Genomic DNA, 17,229 nt, shown 5'->3' with positions numbered 1-17,229 from the left:
CATGATTGTTTAAAGTGGTTTGTTGTTGTTTAGTCGTTTAGTCGTGTCCGACTCTTCGTGACCCCATGGACCAGAGAACGCCAGGCACCTCTGTCCTCCACTGCTTCCCGCAGTTTGGTCAAACTCATGCTGGTAACCTCGAAAACACTATCCAACCATCTCGTCCTCTGCCGTCCCCTTCTCCTTGTGCCCTCCATCTTTCCCAACATCAGGGTCTTCTCCAGGGAGTCTTCTCTTCTCATGAGGTGGCCAAAGTACTGGAGCCTCAGCTTCACAATCTGTCCTTCCAGTGAGCACTCAGGGTTGATTTCCTTCAGTATGGAGAGGTTTGATCTTCTTGCAGTCCATGGGACTCTCAAGAGTCTCCTCCAGCACCATAATTCAAAAGCATCAATTCTTCGGCGATCAGCCTTCTTTATGGTCCAGCTCTCACTTCCATACATCACTACTGGGAAAACCATAGCTTTAACTATACGAACCTTTGTTGGCAAGGTGATGTCTCTACTTCTCAAGATGCTGTCTAGGCCTGTCATTGCCCTTCTCCCAAGAAGCAGGCGTCTTTTAATTTCGTGGCTGCTGTCACCATCTGCAGTGATCATTGAGCCCAAGAAAGTAAAATCTCTCACTACCTCCATTTCTTCCCCTTCTATTTGCCAGGAGGTGATGGGACCAGTGGCCATGATCTTCGTTTTTTTGATGTTGAGCTTCAGACCATATTTTGCGCTCTCCTCTTTCACCCTCATTAAAAGGTTCTTTAATTCCTCCTCACTTTCTGCCATCAAGGTTGTGTCATCTGCATATCTGAGGTTGTTGATATTTCTTCTGGCAATCTTAATTCCGGCTAGGGATTCATCCAGCCCAGCCTTTCGCATGATGAATTCTGCATATAAGTTAAATAAGCAGGGAGACAAAATACAGCCTTGTCGTACTCCTTTCCCAATTTTGAACCAATCAGTTTTTCCATATCCAGTTCTAACTGTAGCTTCTTGTCCCACATAGAGATTTCTCAGGAGACAGATGAGGTGATCCGGCACTCCCATTTCTTTAAGAACTTGCCATAGTTTGCCGTGGTCGACACAGTCAAAGGCTTTTGCATAGTCAATGAAGCAGAAGTAGATGTCTTTCTGGAACTCTCTAGCTTTCTCCATAATCCAGCGCATGTTTGCAATTTGGTCTCTGGTTCCTCTGCCTCTTCTAAATCCAGCTTGCACTTCTGGGAGTTCTCGGTCCACATACTGCTTGAGCCTTCCTTGTAGAATTTTAAGCATAACCTTGCTAGCGTGTGAAATGAGTGCAATTGTGCGGTAGTTGGAGCATTCTTTGGCACTGCCCTTCTTTGGGATTGGGATGTAGACTGATCTTCTCCAATCTTCTGGCCACTGCTGAGTTTTCCAAACTTGCTGGCATATTGAGTGTAGCACCTTAACAGCATCATCTTTTAAAATTTTAAATAGTTCAGCTGGAATACCATCACTTCCACTGGCCTTGTTATTTGCAGTGCTTTCTAAGGCCCATTTGACTTCACTTTCCAGGATGTCTGGCTCAAGGTCAGCAACCACACTACCTGGGGTATACGAGACATCCATTTCTTTCTGGTATAATTCCTCTGTGTATTCTTGCCACCTCTTCTTGATGTCTTCTGCTTCTGTTAGGTCCTTTCCACTTTTGTCCTTTATTATGGAAATCTTTGTACGAAATGTTCCTTTCATATCTCCAATTTTCTTGAACAGATCTCTGGTTCTTCCCATTCTATTGCTTTCCTCTATTTCTTTGCATTGCTCGTTTAAGAAGGTCTTCTTGTCTCTCCTTGCTATTCTTTGGAAATCTGCATTCAATTTCCTGTATCTTTCCCCATCTCCCTCGCATTTTGCTTGCCTCCTCTCCCCCGCTATTTGTAAGGCCTCATTGGACAGCCACTTTGCTTTCTTGCATTTCCTTTTCATTGGGATGGTTTTCGTTGCTGCCTCCTGTATAATGTTACGAGCCTCCATCCATAGTTCTTCAGGCATTCTGTCCACCAAATCTAAATCCTTAAACCTGTTCCTCACTTCCACTGTGTATTCATAAGGGATTTGACTTAGATTGTATCTTACCGGCCCAGTGGTTTTTCCTACTTTCTTCAGTTTAAGCTTGAATTTTGCTATAAGAAGCTGATGATCTGAGCCACAGTCAGCTCCAGGTCTTGTTTTTGCTGACTGTATAGAGCTTCTCCATCTTTGGCTGCAGAGAATATAATCAATCTGATTTCGATGCTGCCCATCTGGTGATGTCCATGTGTAGAGTCGTCTCTTGTGTTGTTGGAAAAGCGTGTTTGTGATGACCAGCTTGTTTTCTTGACAGAACTCTATTAGCCTTTGCCCTGCTTCGTTCTGATCTCCAAGGCCAAACTTGCCAGTTGTTCCTTTTATCTCTTGACTCCCTGCTTTAGCATTCCAATCCCCTATAATGAGAAGAACATCCTTCTTTGGTGTCACTTCTATAAGGTCTTGTAAGTCTTCATAGAATTGGTCAATTTCAGTTTCTTCAGCACAAGTAGTTGGTGCATAAACTTGGATTACTGTGATGTTAGAAGGTCTGCCTTGGATTCGTATCGAGATCATTCTATCATTTTTGAGATTGCATCCCAGTACAGCTTTCACCACTCTTTTGTTGACTATGAGGGCCACTCCATTTCTTTTACGGGTTTCTTGCCCACAGTAGTAGATATGATGGTCATCCGAACTGAATTCACCCATTCCCGTCCATTTTAGTTCACTGATGCCCAGGATGTCAATATTTATTCTTGCCATCTCATTTTTGACCACCTCCAACTTACCCAGGTTCATGGTTCTTACATTCCAGGTTCCTATGCAATATTTTTCTTTGCAGCATTGGACTTTCCTTTCGCTTCCAGGCATATCCGCAACTGAGCATCCTTTCGGCTTTGGCCCAGCCACTTCATCAGCTCTGGATCTACTTGTACTTGCCCTCCGCTCTTCCCCAGTAGCATGTTGGACACCTTCCGACCTGAGGGGCTCATCTTCCAGCATCATATCTTTTATATGCCTGTTGTCTTTGTCCATGGAGTTTTCTTGGCAGGGATACTGGAGTGGCTTGCCGGTTCCTCCTCCAGGTGGATCACGTTTGGTCAAAACTCTCCACTATGACCTGTTCATCTTGGGTGCCCTGCTCGGCATAGTTCATAGCTTCTCTGAGTTCTTCAAGCCCCTTCGCCACGGCAAGGCAGTGATCCATGAAGGGGGTTTAAAGTGGTACCACACTAGATTTGTACACAATACTGCAAACACATTTTTTTAAAGTAAGCATATAAACCAGTTGAGGAAGAGGGTCTTGATTAGAATCAGATGTGTGTTTCTTTGTTCTCTTAAGGGGTCACAAGGGTTGGGGGGATAGCCTCCTGTGTGTTCCTTCTGTTCCCTCCTCCTCCAAACTGGGGGTATGTGTTTGCTTGGTAAATGTTCAACATCTCTCAGGGGATCTGGGTCCTTGTTGGATTCCTCCCTCTTCTATGGGGCAGGGGGATATGTTTTTGGGGTTTTCCTTTGCCTCTCTGGAGGTCTGTGCATGTCATGCTTCCACCCTTCTGGATTTTGGAGGTCTGCATTTGGTTTTCTTTCTCCCCTGACAGACAGGCAGTCTGCCTGCCACCTTCCTACCACCCACACCCAATAAGCACCCACAGAGCAAAATACAGTAAGTAGCAGGGACTTCCAAGTATGCCTGTCCATATACTTCCAAGTATACGGACTGTCTCACCAGAGTGGTGCATGCTCTAGTTATCTCCCACTTAGACTACTGCAATGCGCTCTACGTGGGGCTACCTTTGATGGTGACCCAGAAACAACAACTAATCCAGAATGCGGCAGCTAGACTGGTGACTGGGGGTAGCCGCCGAGACCACATAACACTGGTCTTGAAGGACCTACATTGGCTCCCAGTACGTTTCTGAGCACATTTCAAAGTGTTGGTGCTGACCTTTAAAGCCCTAAACAGGCTCAGCCCAGTATACCTGAAGGAGCGTCTCCACCCACATCGTTCTGGACACTGAGGTCCAGCGCCAAGGGCCTTCTAGCAGTTCCCTCACTGTGAGAAGCAAAGCTACAGGGAACCAGGCAGAAGGCCTTCTCAGTAGTGGCGCCCACCATGTGGAACATACTCCCATCAGATGTCAAAGAGATAAACAACTACCTGACATTTAGAAGACATCTGAAGGTAAGTTTTTAATGTGTGACATTTTAATGTATTTTTAATCTTTGTTGGAAGCTGCCCTATTATTATTATTATTATTATTATTATTATTATTATTATGCCTCCATTGGGCCAAGGCAGTATGCCTCTGGATGCCTCTGGATACCAGGTCCTGGGAATCACAAGAGGAGAGAGGGCTGCATGTCTCTCTCTGTGTAAAAGTGAACCGCTGGCCACATTTCATCTGCAAAGGGCACCCAATGCAGATAATATATGAGCCTTGGAATGTGAAGATTTGATAGAAGAGGGCTATTGCTCTCCTCCAGTATATCTGGAGTCAAGTCAGGCTTCACCCACCTGTGTTGGCTCCATTTTCAAGCAAGAAGGGTGGCACTGACCCAAAGGAATAGGTGCCCCAAAAGGAGGGAAGGAGGACCTGGTGTGTTTACTGACAGAGGACTCACCTGGGACTGAGGCCGCTGTGTTTCATTTCCCACCTCCCCATGAATTATTTAAGGATCACACCTTTCAGGGCACAAGACTTTGGCATCAGCCAAAAGTCACAAACTTGAAGGGCAGGATTCCAAGAGCTCTCATCCTGTGGATCTCAGCTCAAGGGGAGCAGCTTGGGTGTGAGTTGTCTATGGAGAAAATGCAGACAGACCACAAGAGTGGACCAAACCAATCTTCATTAGTTTAGGGCTCAAATGTGACTTACGGTTGCTAAGTGTAAAAGAAAGTACTTCTTCACACACATCGTCTATAGTTAAATGATGGAACTTGCAGGAGGTTGTGGTGGCCGTCAACTTGGATGGCCTTAAAAGAGGACTGGACAAATTCATGGAGAATGTCAGTGCTATTGATGGCTGCAAGCCACAATGGCTATGTCTGCCTTCATAGTTGGAGACAGTAAATGCTTCTGAACGCCAGATGTTTCCCACAAGCATCTGGTTGGCCACTGCAAGAACAGCATGCTGGACTAGATGGGCCATTGGCCTGATCCAGCAGGCTTTTCTTAGGTTCTTAAGCGCCTTGATAACAGTGTTGGAAAGGATGTTCAAGGAGAAAGCTGGTGATTTAAAAACTGACAAGGAACACAGTTTAGTTTCCATCCAGTGCATCTAAGGTGATTGTGGCAAACACCTGTAGCATATCTTTTTGGAAGAGTGACTTCCTTTCCCACCCACACATCTAATTTTGTATATATGCGGTGGCCATTTTAGGCACATCCAGTTGACATGCAATCATTGGTGCATGAGTCCATTTGGACCCAGAAGAAGACAGACAGGGAGTGGGAGCAGGGTAGAATGGGACAGGGCTTGCTTATGCACAGTGCAAGATGGTAGCCACCTCATATTTCTGCATCAGGCATTATTGTCTCTTCTGTTGAAAGCTCTTGTCTTAGCTTATTTGTATTGCTTTACATAACACTCATGAATTTGTTTTCTGTATTTATTGGTGATGCAGGGGTGTGTTGTTTTTTTTTTTTTGGTATTCTCAATATGCTTCTTGAACTGTTGCTTTTATTATTGCTTGTTTGACACATTGTGGGTCCCAAAGTGGCATACCAATAATGATGGTGGTGAAACCGCCACGTGGTTTGGTGGAGACCTTGCTTTTCCCTCATTTCCAGTTCATTGAGAGCCAGGACGCATTCAGACATGGGGCATATTGCGTTAGTTTTCCTGGTTATAATGCTAGCATTCTCTAATGTTCTTTTCACACTGCAGGACCTGTCACATTATGGGGCGGTGGGTTTTTGACCTAGGTAGTGGATGCATCTTCCGCTATCAACCAAAAGTTAGCATCAGCACCAGACACACCTCAAAGAAGTTATCCAGAGACTGGGTGTCACTGCGGAGAAGACCTTCTCACACACTAGAGTCCCACAAACTTCACTCGGCGTTGTAATCTCAAGTAGCGCCTACCACACTGATTTATCTTAGTGTTAGCATGCATGTCATGACTTTATAGCCAGCATGGAACATTATTGGCTGTGTAGTATCACATGACTCTACCACATGGCAAAGAAGATGCTAGAGTGATGTTCTGTGCACCAAGTGCTGCACCTTGTAGTTGCCAGTGACAGGAAATCACCGTTCCTATGTTCAAAGCAGCATATTCTCACAGAATACTCTTTGGGGTGACCATAATGTTGATAAGAACCTGGGGCACTCTGGGAACTGTAGCAGAAGAAAAGAGTGGACACTAAACACAGGGCAACAATTTTCAACTTGAAGATTGGCTTCAAAGCCAATTTGCATTGAAACATTTGGCACTATGGAAAGAATATATATATATATATATATATATATATGCAGGTTTTGGTGTCCTCGGGTGTCTTCCCGTGTAAAAGTTGGGGTGTCTAGGCGACGTTTCGACGAGGTCTCACTCGTCATCTTCAGGCTGGTGCTTTCGGCTTCTTGTTACTGGAACAGAGCGGGATCTCAATGTTTGAGTTCCTATAAATACTGTAGAGGGGGTGTGGTGTCTAGCCTCCAATGTTCTGGGCAGAGAGGAAGTTCCCAGGCTAGTGTGCCTTTTCTTCTTTTGTTCCTTAATTACTTGAGAGATACCTTGAGTGATTTCTTGAGTGATATCCTGAGTACCACTTAGGTGGGTCATTAGGTGTGGATTAGTTGCTAAAGTCTTTGTGTCTTGACCTCTTGAACTTTGTGAAGAGTTTTCCTGAGAAGATGGCTGTATTGCACTTAGTTGTGCTTTGGCTTGGCTTCGTGTATAGGGGCGAGCTCTGGTTTTGTGGCTTGTGTCAGCCAGATCTGTGTAGGGATTGCAGGGGGGTGCAGCATCCGGAGGTGCCACCATGGACTGGCTACTGGATGGTGTCAGTAATTCATCTGTGGAGAGGGTCTGGGTTTGGGTCTGGTGTGGTTGATTGGTGTTGGCGTTCTGTGTGCCTCTGGATCTGGTGTCAGTTTTTGTGGGGAGGGCTAATTTCCAGATGTCTGGCAAGCGGGATGTGTCGTCACGCTTGTTCATGTTGTGAGGGTGTTTCTCTATCTCGATGGCTTCCATGATTATTCTCTTGTGGTGATGTTCCGTGTTAAAGAGCAATTTGGAATCTGCAAAATTAATTTCGTGTCCTGTTTCTTTCATGTGTTGGAAAAGAGAGGAAGTTTTTTCTTCTTTTTTGACGGCATTCTTGTGTTCTGCGATACGTCCATGGTGGCACCTCCGGATGCTGCACCCCCCTGCAATCCCTACACAGATCTGGCTGACACAAGCCACAAAACCACAGCTCGCCCCTATACACGAAGCCAAGCCAAAGCACAACTAAGTGCAATACAGCCATCTTCTCAGGAAAACTCTTCACAAAGTTCAAGAGGTCAAGACACAAAGACTTTAGCAACTAATCCACACCTAATGACCCACCTAAGTGGTACTCAGGATATCACTCAAGAAATCACTCAAGGTATCTCTCAAGTAATTAAGGAACAAAAGAAGAAAAGGCACACTAGCCTGGGAACTTCCTCTCTGCCCAGAACATTGGAGGCTAGACACCACACCCCCTCTACAGTATTTATAGGAACTCAAACATTGAGATCCCGCTCTGTTCCAGTAACAAGAAGCCGAAAGCACCAGCCTGAAGATGACGAGTGAGACCTCGTCGAAACGTCGCCTAGACACCCCAACTTTTACACGGGAAGACACCCGAGGACACCAAAACCTGCATTCCTGTACCCGTGAAAATCTACGAAAGCAAATATATATATATATATATATATATATGAAACACTGGGAACACTGGGAAGCTCACTAGCATATTATGTATGTATCAATTTGCAAGCTGCTGACGTTTAGGATAGGAAAAGCTGCAGCCATTGATAGATTGGGGGGGGGCAGGAGAGCCTGAAGCTTGAAACAATTGCACTACAGTAAAAGAAAGGGAAGGAGGAGGAGGAGGAGGAGAAGAAGAAAATGCTACACCCTCCCTCTTGAGATCTCCTTTAAAGATCCCTGTCAAAACAGCCCTTCAAACCCATTTGATTGGGTTGGAGCTCATCATACTGTCACCAACTCACTTTTCATTAGGCTGTTGCTCTCTGTTAGCGTAGCCAAGCAGAAGAACTCAAAACACATGCACAAATTAAATCGACATCCAAACTCCACCAATATACAAAGCAATTTAAATGATATTCATTAGAGCGATGACAAGTCCTGATGAGGCTTTCAGGAGCTGAGTCCTTCAGCTTTTGCCGACTTGGTTTCGTGGTCACTGAGGCGGAACTACAGCGACTGTACCTCGAGTTTTAAAAAGAGAGGGAGAGAGAGAGGGAGAAAAGAAGAAAGACAGAGAATAGAGCAGCCTCTTGACACACCTACCTCATTCCCTTGTCCTCTTTTGCAAAGGTTTAAATCTTTTTTGGAAAGGCTTCTTCCTGCTTTCTCATTCTGGCAAGGAAATTAGGCACATTTATTTCTTCTTCCCTCCCTCGCATGAGAATCCTTTAAAAAAAAACAAACCAACCTCCTTTCTTAACCCTCCCCCCAACAAATGTTCCAATTAAAAAAAAAAATCATTTTTGAGTAATTTCGTTTCATCAGCCTAGAAAGGTCACTAACTCACAACTATGACAGCTTTAACGGTGCCCCCTCCCCTATTTTAATATGGCACCAAAAGGAACTGGGTAGGATAGAACTGAAATAACGCTACTCGCAACCAATTCATGCTCAGGTTTTATACTGTTTCTTTTCTCTCTCTTTCTAATTTTCCTTTTTATTTATTTATTACCCACCCTTCATCCTAATGTTCCAGGGAAGATTGCAACATTAAAACACCAATATTAGAACACAAGATCAAAAACAGTTTAAAACAACTTACAATTGCAGAAATAAGGTGGGTCATAAAAAAATATACACCTGAAGCATCAAAAGCCAGAGTAAATGCATCTTCAGCATTCTCTGGAAGCTGTACAAACTTACTCATGTGGGCATGGAGTTCCACAGCTTAGGGGCCACCACAAAGCAGGCCCTCTCCCCCTGGGTCACCAACCCCATAGCTTTTGAGTGCAGAAGAAATACAAGGAGAGCCCACTCTGCCAATCTCAGCAGTCAAAATGGTCTATGGGGAAGGAGGCGGTCTTTAAGGTATTTGAGGCCTAAATCCTTTAGGGATTTGTACACTAATGTTGAATATTGAACTGGAGCTGGAAACTGAGAAATGAAGCGGATGTCAGCTTCTTGCTGGAGACCTGTGCTGGATTCCATCATATTGTGGAAAGGGTCATATCTCAGTGGTAGATCATCTGCTTTGCATACAGAAGGTGCCAGGTTCTATCCCCATTGGAATCTTCATGTAGGGCTTGCAGAGACCCCTGCATGAAACCTTGGAGAACCACTGCTAGTCAGTGTAGACAATACTGAGCTGCATGGAACAATGACCTGACCCAGCTTCCTCTGTTCCTATATAGTTTAGGTTTGTTCTTGAACATGGATTATTTGAAGCAAGATGCTACCTAGGAATCAAAAGGTCAGCAGAAAATAATTACCCCAGCACACTAAGTTATCTAGGCCCCAAAGTGCCTAGAGAAGTCACAAGTCACATAATAGGAATGCACACCCTTACGTTAACCCAGCCTTTCTCAAAGTTGTCCCCTCCATGTGTTGTCAGATTCCAGCTCCCATTCTTCCTGACCATTGGCTCTCCTGGCTGGGGCTTTTAGTCAAAAAATGGACTGAAGAGCTCTCACATGGAGCAAGCTAGTTTTCTGCAGCTCCAGAGGGAAAGACCCAGTCCAATGGGTTCAAGTTACAACAAAGGAGATTCCAACTAAACACTAGGAAGAACTTTCTGTCGGTAAGAGCTTATTCAGTGGTGAAGCAGACTACATTGGAAGGTGGTGGACCCTCCTTTACTGGAGGTTTCGAAACAGAGGTTAGGTGGCTACCTATCAGGGATTCTCCAGAATGCAGCAGCTAGACTGGTGACTGGGAGTGGCCACCAAGACCATATAACACCAGTACTGAAAGATCTACATTGGCTCCCAGTACATTTCCAAGCACAATTCAAAGTGCTGGTGCTGACCTTTAAAGCCCTAAATGGCCTCAGCCCAGTATACTTCAAGGAGCGTCTCCACCCCCATCGTCTGCCCAGACACTGAGGTCCAGCGCTAAGGGCCTTCTGGAGGTTCCCTCACTGTGAGAAGCAAAGCTACAGGGAATCTGGCAGAGGGCCTTCTCGGCAGTGGCGCCCTCCCTGTGGAACGCCCTCCCACCAGATATCAAAGAAATAAACAACTATCTGACTTTTAGAAGAAATCTGAAAGCAGCCCTGTTTAGGGAATTTTTTAATGTTTGATGTTTTATCATGTTTTTAATATTCTATTGGGGGTTGCCCAGAGTGGCTGGGGAGACCTGGCCAGATGGGCGGGGTATTATTACTACTACTACTACTGTTAATAGCTATGTGAATCCTTGACAGGGTTTCTCTAGCTCCATTGCTGGAGGTTGGGGTAGATTACTCTTGAGCCACGGTCCAATTCTACAACTCTATGATTCTTTGTTTCTAAGGCTACCCTAGTATGACAAGCTGCTGAGAGGAGATGCAGCTCATCTTCCTGGATTACTTACAAAAGAGTGACGGCCCAATTCTGTTCATGGCTACTAGAAAGTAAGCCTCACTGAGCTCTGTGGAGCTTACTTCTCTTATTTATTAACTCGAAACAAGTCCCATTCAGCTGAGTGGGGCTTAGCTTCTGAGGAACATGCGGAAGATAGCACTGCTGGTGATCTATGTGATGCATTTGATTCTGTAACAGGAGTGACTAGTCTGTGGCCTCCCAAATGTTGCCGGACCTCTAGCTACCAACTCTAAGCATTGGCCATACAGCCTGGGATTTGTGGGAGTCCACCAACAAATAGAGAGCCATCCCTGTCCTGTAATGCAACACATGCAAAGAAGGAGGACAATTGTCCTTTCTGGCCTCATTTTCACTCCCCCCCTGTTCGCTTACTAAGAATCCTGTGATTCAGGATGGGAAAGGAATTTGGTTCAAGTTTGCCTTTAAAGGTACCTGGTTTGAACTTTCTGAAATAATACAAGAACCAAAATGTGACCATCCTTTGAAATTTGCAGTTCTCTGTATTTTGCAATGCAGTTCTCCAACCAGAAGGTGTGCCAAAATGCACATACAAGCTTAAGAGTGTGCTTTTAAAATGCATATATCAGTGAAAATGACACCCAGAAGTTCATTCCATTAGGAGAAATTGCTTGAGGAAGGAGTGCATTTTCCGCAAAATTGCATACCAAAATGTGTACAATAGAAGAAATTCTTGTCGGAGTTCTGACAAGTTATCATGAGGATTTGTTTTTGGATACATTTTTCAACTTCAAATTTATTTATTTATTTTTCTTTCTTTCTTTCCCCCAGGGGAAAGGGGCCAATGACACATCCTCCCCCACCCCCAAAAAAGAAACTCCCTACAGTGTCTCCAAGAGCCGCCTCTTCCTCCTCCCCCTCCTCCTCCTCCTCCTCCTCCTTCTCCTCCTCCTCTTCTTCTTCTTCTTCTTCTTCTTCTTCTTCTTCTTCCCGGGAAAGAAAGGGAGATTCCTTGTTGCGGTTCCGCCCCCCCACTTTGGGAGGGTGGGACTGAGGAGGTAAGTTCCTTTGGACCTGCTCCCGAGCAAGTAGCCACAGGCGCCCTGTTCCCTTTTAACTGGGCTCCTCGCCTCCTGCTCCACAATGTGAAAAGGGGATCATTTGTCCTCCTTGAGGCAGCAGCTGCGGAAGCTTTGAGAGGGTAACACAGCAGCTCTTGAGGGGGGCAGGATAACAGAGTTGTCTTTACAATCATAGAATCAAAGAACTGTAGAGTTTGGAAGGTTCTTCTAGTCCAGGCATAGGCAAACTCAGCCCTCCAGATGTTTTGGGACTACAACTCCCATGATCCCTAGCTAACAGGACCAGTGGTTGGGGATGATGGGAGTTGTAGTCCCAAAACATCTGGAGGGCTGAGGTTGAGGAAACCTGATCTAGTCCAACAGCCTTCAACCGAACAGCGCGTAAACTATGAAAATACCAGCTCTTGGGTCAGGGTACTGAGAAGGGTTGTTGATCTGGTAAATTATTACTTCTAACAAGTAGACTGCACCAGCGCTGTAGTATGAAAATCACGAGCACTTTGCCAGGGCCTTGTAAGCCTGTTCAATAAATCCAAAAATGGCCTTGGATCTCTGTTGTCAGGAAAAAAATATGAATCAAATGCCAAGGAAAAGACAGATATTCATGTCCATTCTACAACATTTTTTGGATGGCTCTGAGTGGAGCTCATGGATCACCCAGTGATCTGCAAACCATGGTTTGAAAACCTGTACATATAGCCTGAGCTGGTCTAGGATCTTGTTCTCACATTGGCCAACCAGATGCCTGTGGGGGATCCCACAAGCAGGAACCGAGCGCAAGAGCCCTCTCCCCTCCTGTGGTTTCCAGCAACTGGTATTCAGAAACTTTACTACCTCCGGCCGTGGAGACAGAGCATAGCTATCATGACTAGCAGCCTTATTCATGGAGAGTTAGCCTTATCCTCCATGAATCTGCCTACTCCTTTTTTTAAAACAATCCAAGTTGGTGGCTATCAATGCCTCCTGTGGCAGTGAGTTCCATATTTTAACTCCGCACTGTGTGAAGAAAGACTCTCTTTTATCTGTCCTGAATCTCCCAATAGCCAGCTCCATTGGATGCCCATGAGTTCTAGCATCATGAGAAAAGATTAAAAACTTTTCTCTATCCATTTTCTCTGTGCTATTCATGATTTTATCTGTCAACTCTTACTCACCCTTTCTCTGGACTAAAAAGCTCCAAATGCTGCAACTTTTCCTCGTAGCGGAGATGTTCCATCCCCTTGATCATTTTCGTTGCTCTGCTCTACTTTTAACAGGTATAGTGGTACCTTGGGTTAAGAACTTAATTCGTTCTGGAGGTCCGTTCATAACCTGAAACTGTTATTAACCTGAGGTACCACTTTAGCTAATGGGGCCTCCCACTGCCGCCGTGCCGCCAGAGCACAATTTCTGTTCTCATTCTGAAGCAAAGTTCTTAACCTGAGGTACTATTTCTGGGTTAGCGGAGTCTGTAACCTGAAGCGTCTGTAACCCAAGGTACCACTGTAGCAGTTGTTGGGAAACAGGAAGACATCCTTCCCACTGTTGTGCTTTCCTGGACCTTAGTTTTACCTTTCAATGGGAACTGAACTGAATCTGTCCCCATCTCTGTGGCCAATTCTACTGCTGAGCACACCTTCCCTTCTATACTGAATCAATGATCCATGCATGTATTACTCAAGCAGTGCAGGAAGGAATGCCACATTCCTGCACCCACACTGCTCCATTAAGAGGAATCGCGTGGGTTAGGCAACTCATGGATTTTCATGCCAAGGCAGCATTCTCTCTCTGCATTGATCTTCGTTCTGACAAAGTACTATTTTGTATTTACATGAGCCTAGAAGCCAACTCCCAGGGCTAAGGGATCTTCACCTCCCCCCCATATATATATATATATATATATATATATATATATATATATATGCACTCCTGCACACGAGCAAGGTTGGAAAACACACTGCGTACAAAAATGTATTTCTGGGAAAGTCACACCACTGAAATGCTGGTGAATTGTCATAAAGGTTTTTTTTATGTTTATTGGAAATTGCTGCAGAAATGTGGAGAGCTGAATTTAAGACTGGAAAAATGAGAGAGGGAGAGCTCCTTCCATCCCTAGCCAGGACTACTGTGCAGAGAGTTGTTTGATGGTCACCCTGCACTCTCAACAGCCTTTAGTACATCGTTGAGATGGGAAATTCTCACCTGTAAACGTGCTGGTGGATCACAACTATGCATCACTCCTGTATTGGGTCAAATGCCTTTTATGTCCACAACAGCTGAATGTGGACTAGTTAGCAATCCTTGCCACCAAGATCCAATAGAGGAAAAATGAGGAACGGATGGCCTGCTGTCCTGTGGCCAAGATAAGTTTGTGTGACTAGCTTCTATCATAAATGCAAGAGTGTTCCTTTTTGAGGAAAGAAAACAGGTTTTGTCCAAGCTAGAGCAAATGGTGATTCCATTTGTTGCTAGAAACGTTTTCATCTTCCCACCCTTTTCGTTTAACTTTTATGATCTGTTCCTCTGTTATGTAATACAGCAAATAATATTTGGACATCATTGGCTGAAATAAGTAACATAATACTTACTGCGGTGCTAACTTACACAGAGACAAAGGAATAAAAGCAAGAAATGAAAAGATATGTATTTTTCCAAGAAACTTAAAGAGCTCTTCAGAGGCACATTTGAAAAATGCAACATTTATTAAATTTACCTATTACCAGTCAACTCATTTCCCCCTGTACTGAATGGAATTACTTCATTAATTTTCTCCTGCAGATGAACTGTAACATTCGGAAGATATAGAATTTAAAAAGCTTCTTCCATTCATTACACATGCGTGCACGAACGTGTGCTGTATTATAGTGAAAGCTTGAAATTCGGCAAATGTCACCATTGTAAATATTGTAAGTATTGGCAATCCCAGACCAATATTATAAACCTCCAAATATCAGAGATATTCTAGTGAGTTCAGTGAATATAGGCAGACATAATTTTCAGCATTAACTTGTTAGGTCTGAAAAATGGGCATCCAAAATATCCATCCAGATTTGTAATATGCATCAGGATTTGACCATGATATTCACCTACATTTTGAACACTTACTGGAACAAGAATATGAAATATCTTACAAAAATCATGCAAAGCATTCCCCACACTCTTTTCCAATTTACAAACAGGTTTGTTTCTATTTCTTTTTTTTGTGGGAAATCAATTACCTAAGTGTTTACCAACAAAAATATTAAAAGCAATTGATTAGCCCAATATTGTGAATATTGCAGATTTAAACAATGCAAAGCTGTCTTTCTTCCGTTAGAAAATTACAATGTAGTTTGCACGATGGAGGCAATGGTATAATTAGACCAGCCAAGCTACAATTTCTGATGCCAAAAGAAAATATAATGAAGTTGCTGGAGAGATTTGGGCTCCAATAGTAGTTGCTTTAAAAAACAACAACAGCCCTATATGCAATATTTCAATTAATTATACAATCCTTTCTGTTGAAAATTTAAAGACACATTCTCATATTACACACACACACACACACACACACAATGTTGACTTCATTGAGATTCTTTCTCAGATCTGGCATATTGATTTCTTGTTGTGAAGTGAGCTGTTCAAGCTCCATTTAAGATTTTCATCTTGCATGTAGCCCTGAGCACATCAGAGCACCATAAATTAGTTAAATTGCACATTTATCACAAATGTTATTTTAAGATACTGCGTAAATGTGATGGCTGGAAGATATACAGTATACAGTAACAAGCCACAACTTGGGTGGGGTTAGACCAGGGTCACCTTTATCCACTTTTGATTTAAAGCTTGTCCCCCTCCCCCGCACCTCGCTCATCCCAATATCAATGTACCACTTTCTTCCCGAGTGTGTGCTATTTTCATTATGCTGTCTCTTGAGCTCCTGTGTTTGCAAAGCCCAGATGAAAATCCAATCTGTGAAGGAAAGCAAGACACTGAAGGAAAGCCTCTCAACCCATGTTTCCATCTTCATGCTCTCACACGACCACTCTATGGTCTTTTTCATTAATGACCATCATTGAGAGTATCTTTGAGACCCCATAACTATAGCACCACTTTCTGCTTGTCTTAATTTACCCAGCATTTGCATAGAGTTGACCATTTTTGTGTTTCGGCTGGGAAATTAAGCCCATGCATGGAAAACATAAGATGTTTTGCACTGGATCCAACTGTTGGTTCATCTGCCTCCTCAATTGCCATTCGGATTAATAGAAGCTTTCAAAAGTTTTCAGCCTTGATTTTGTCCATTCTTTTTAATAGGGGATATCAGGGAGTGAATGGCTAAGTTCCACTAAGCTCTACTCCTTAGCTGTGGCTGGAGACACCCTAGCAACATCTAAAATGTTTGTGTCCAGTGGGTGCAAAGATATATGGCAATTCATTGCTGCAAAAAGGAGAAGCATATATCAGTGGGTTCAGCCACTCATCAAATTATACATAACATGATATCCCACTAGCGTGGCCACTGAAATCAAAGATTCCACTTACGGAAGACTTACAATCTGATCTATAAGTTAAGGAGCATAGACTGAAGTGAAATGATTGTGGCAGAAACAGAAGCTTTGTGAGATCATGCATTGCTCCTGTATCGTGAACTGGCCCAGGAGCTGCAAAATGGGCAGGGCAGATGTCTCAAGCCGCAAAAGCAGGCTTAACTGGAGCTGTTGTGCAGGGAAGTTGACGAACTGGGCTGTAGATATTGTGCTGGGCAGTGCTGTTTTTCTAGAAAAAAAGGTGCCCGGACTCACCATGAACGTCTCCCTTGTTCTCATATAATGTCTATTGTGCCCACCTGAGAGGTGCCGGGACTGAGTTGCAGCAAGTTGCGGCTGAAAAAAAGCCCTGGTGTTAGGTATGATGGACTTAGTGGCAAGCTGAATAGCTTTCACCCACCAACATCAGCCAACCTGTAAGGCATGTGAAGGTTTGGTAGCTTTGTAATGGGGTTGTAAGGGACTGAGTGAACTTGCCACATCTGTCCTGCAAAGGATTCAATGTAGCTGTGCCAGGGTTAGCCAACCTGTATCCCGGGGGAGAGAGGACCATATTCTCTAAAGCATGGGTAGGCAAAGTAAGGCCCGGATCTAGCCCAATTGCCTTCTAAATCCAGCCCACGGATGATCCAGGAATCAGCCTGCTTTTATATGAGTAGAATGTGTCCTTTTATTTACAATGCATCTCTGGGCTATTTGTGGGACCTGCCTGGTGTTTTTATATGAGTAGAATGTGTGGTTTTATTTAAAATGCATCTCTGGGTTATTTGCAGGGCATAGGAATTCGTTCATTTCCCCCCCTAAAATATAGTCTGGCCCCCCACAAGGTCTGAGGGACAGTGGACCGGCCCCCTGCTGAAAAAGTTTCCTGACCCCTACTCTAAAGAATGT

This window comes from Podarcis gaigeae (assembly GCF_964106915.1).
Source record: "Podarcis gaigeae genome assembly, chromosome: 8".
Classification (NCBI taxonomy): domain Eukaryota; kingdom Metazoa; phylum Chordata; class Lepidosauria; order Squamata; family Lacertidae; genus Podarcis; species Podarcis gaigeae.
This window is presented reverse-complemented; position numbering follows the sequence as displayed.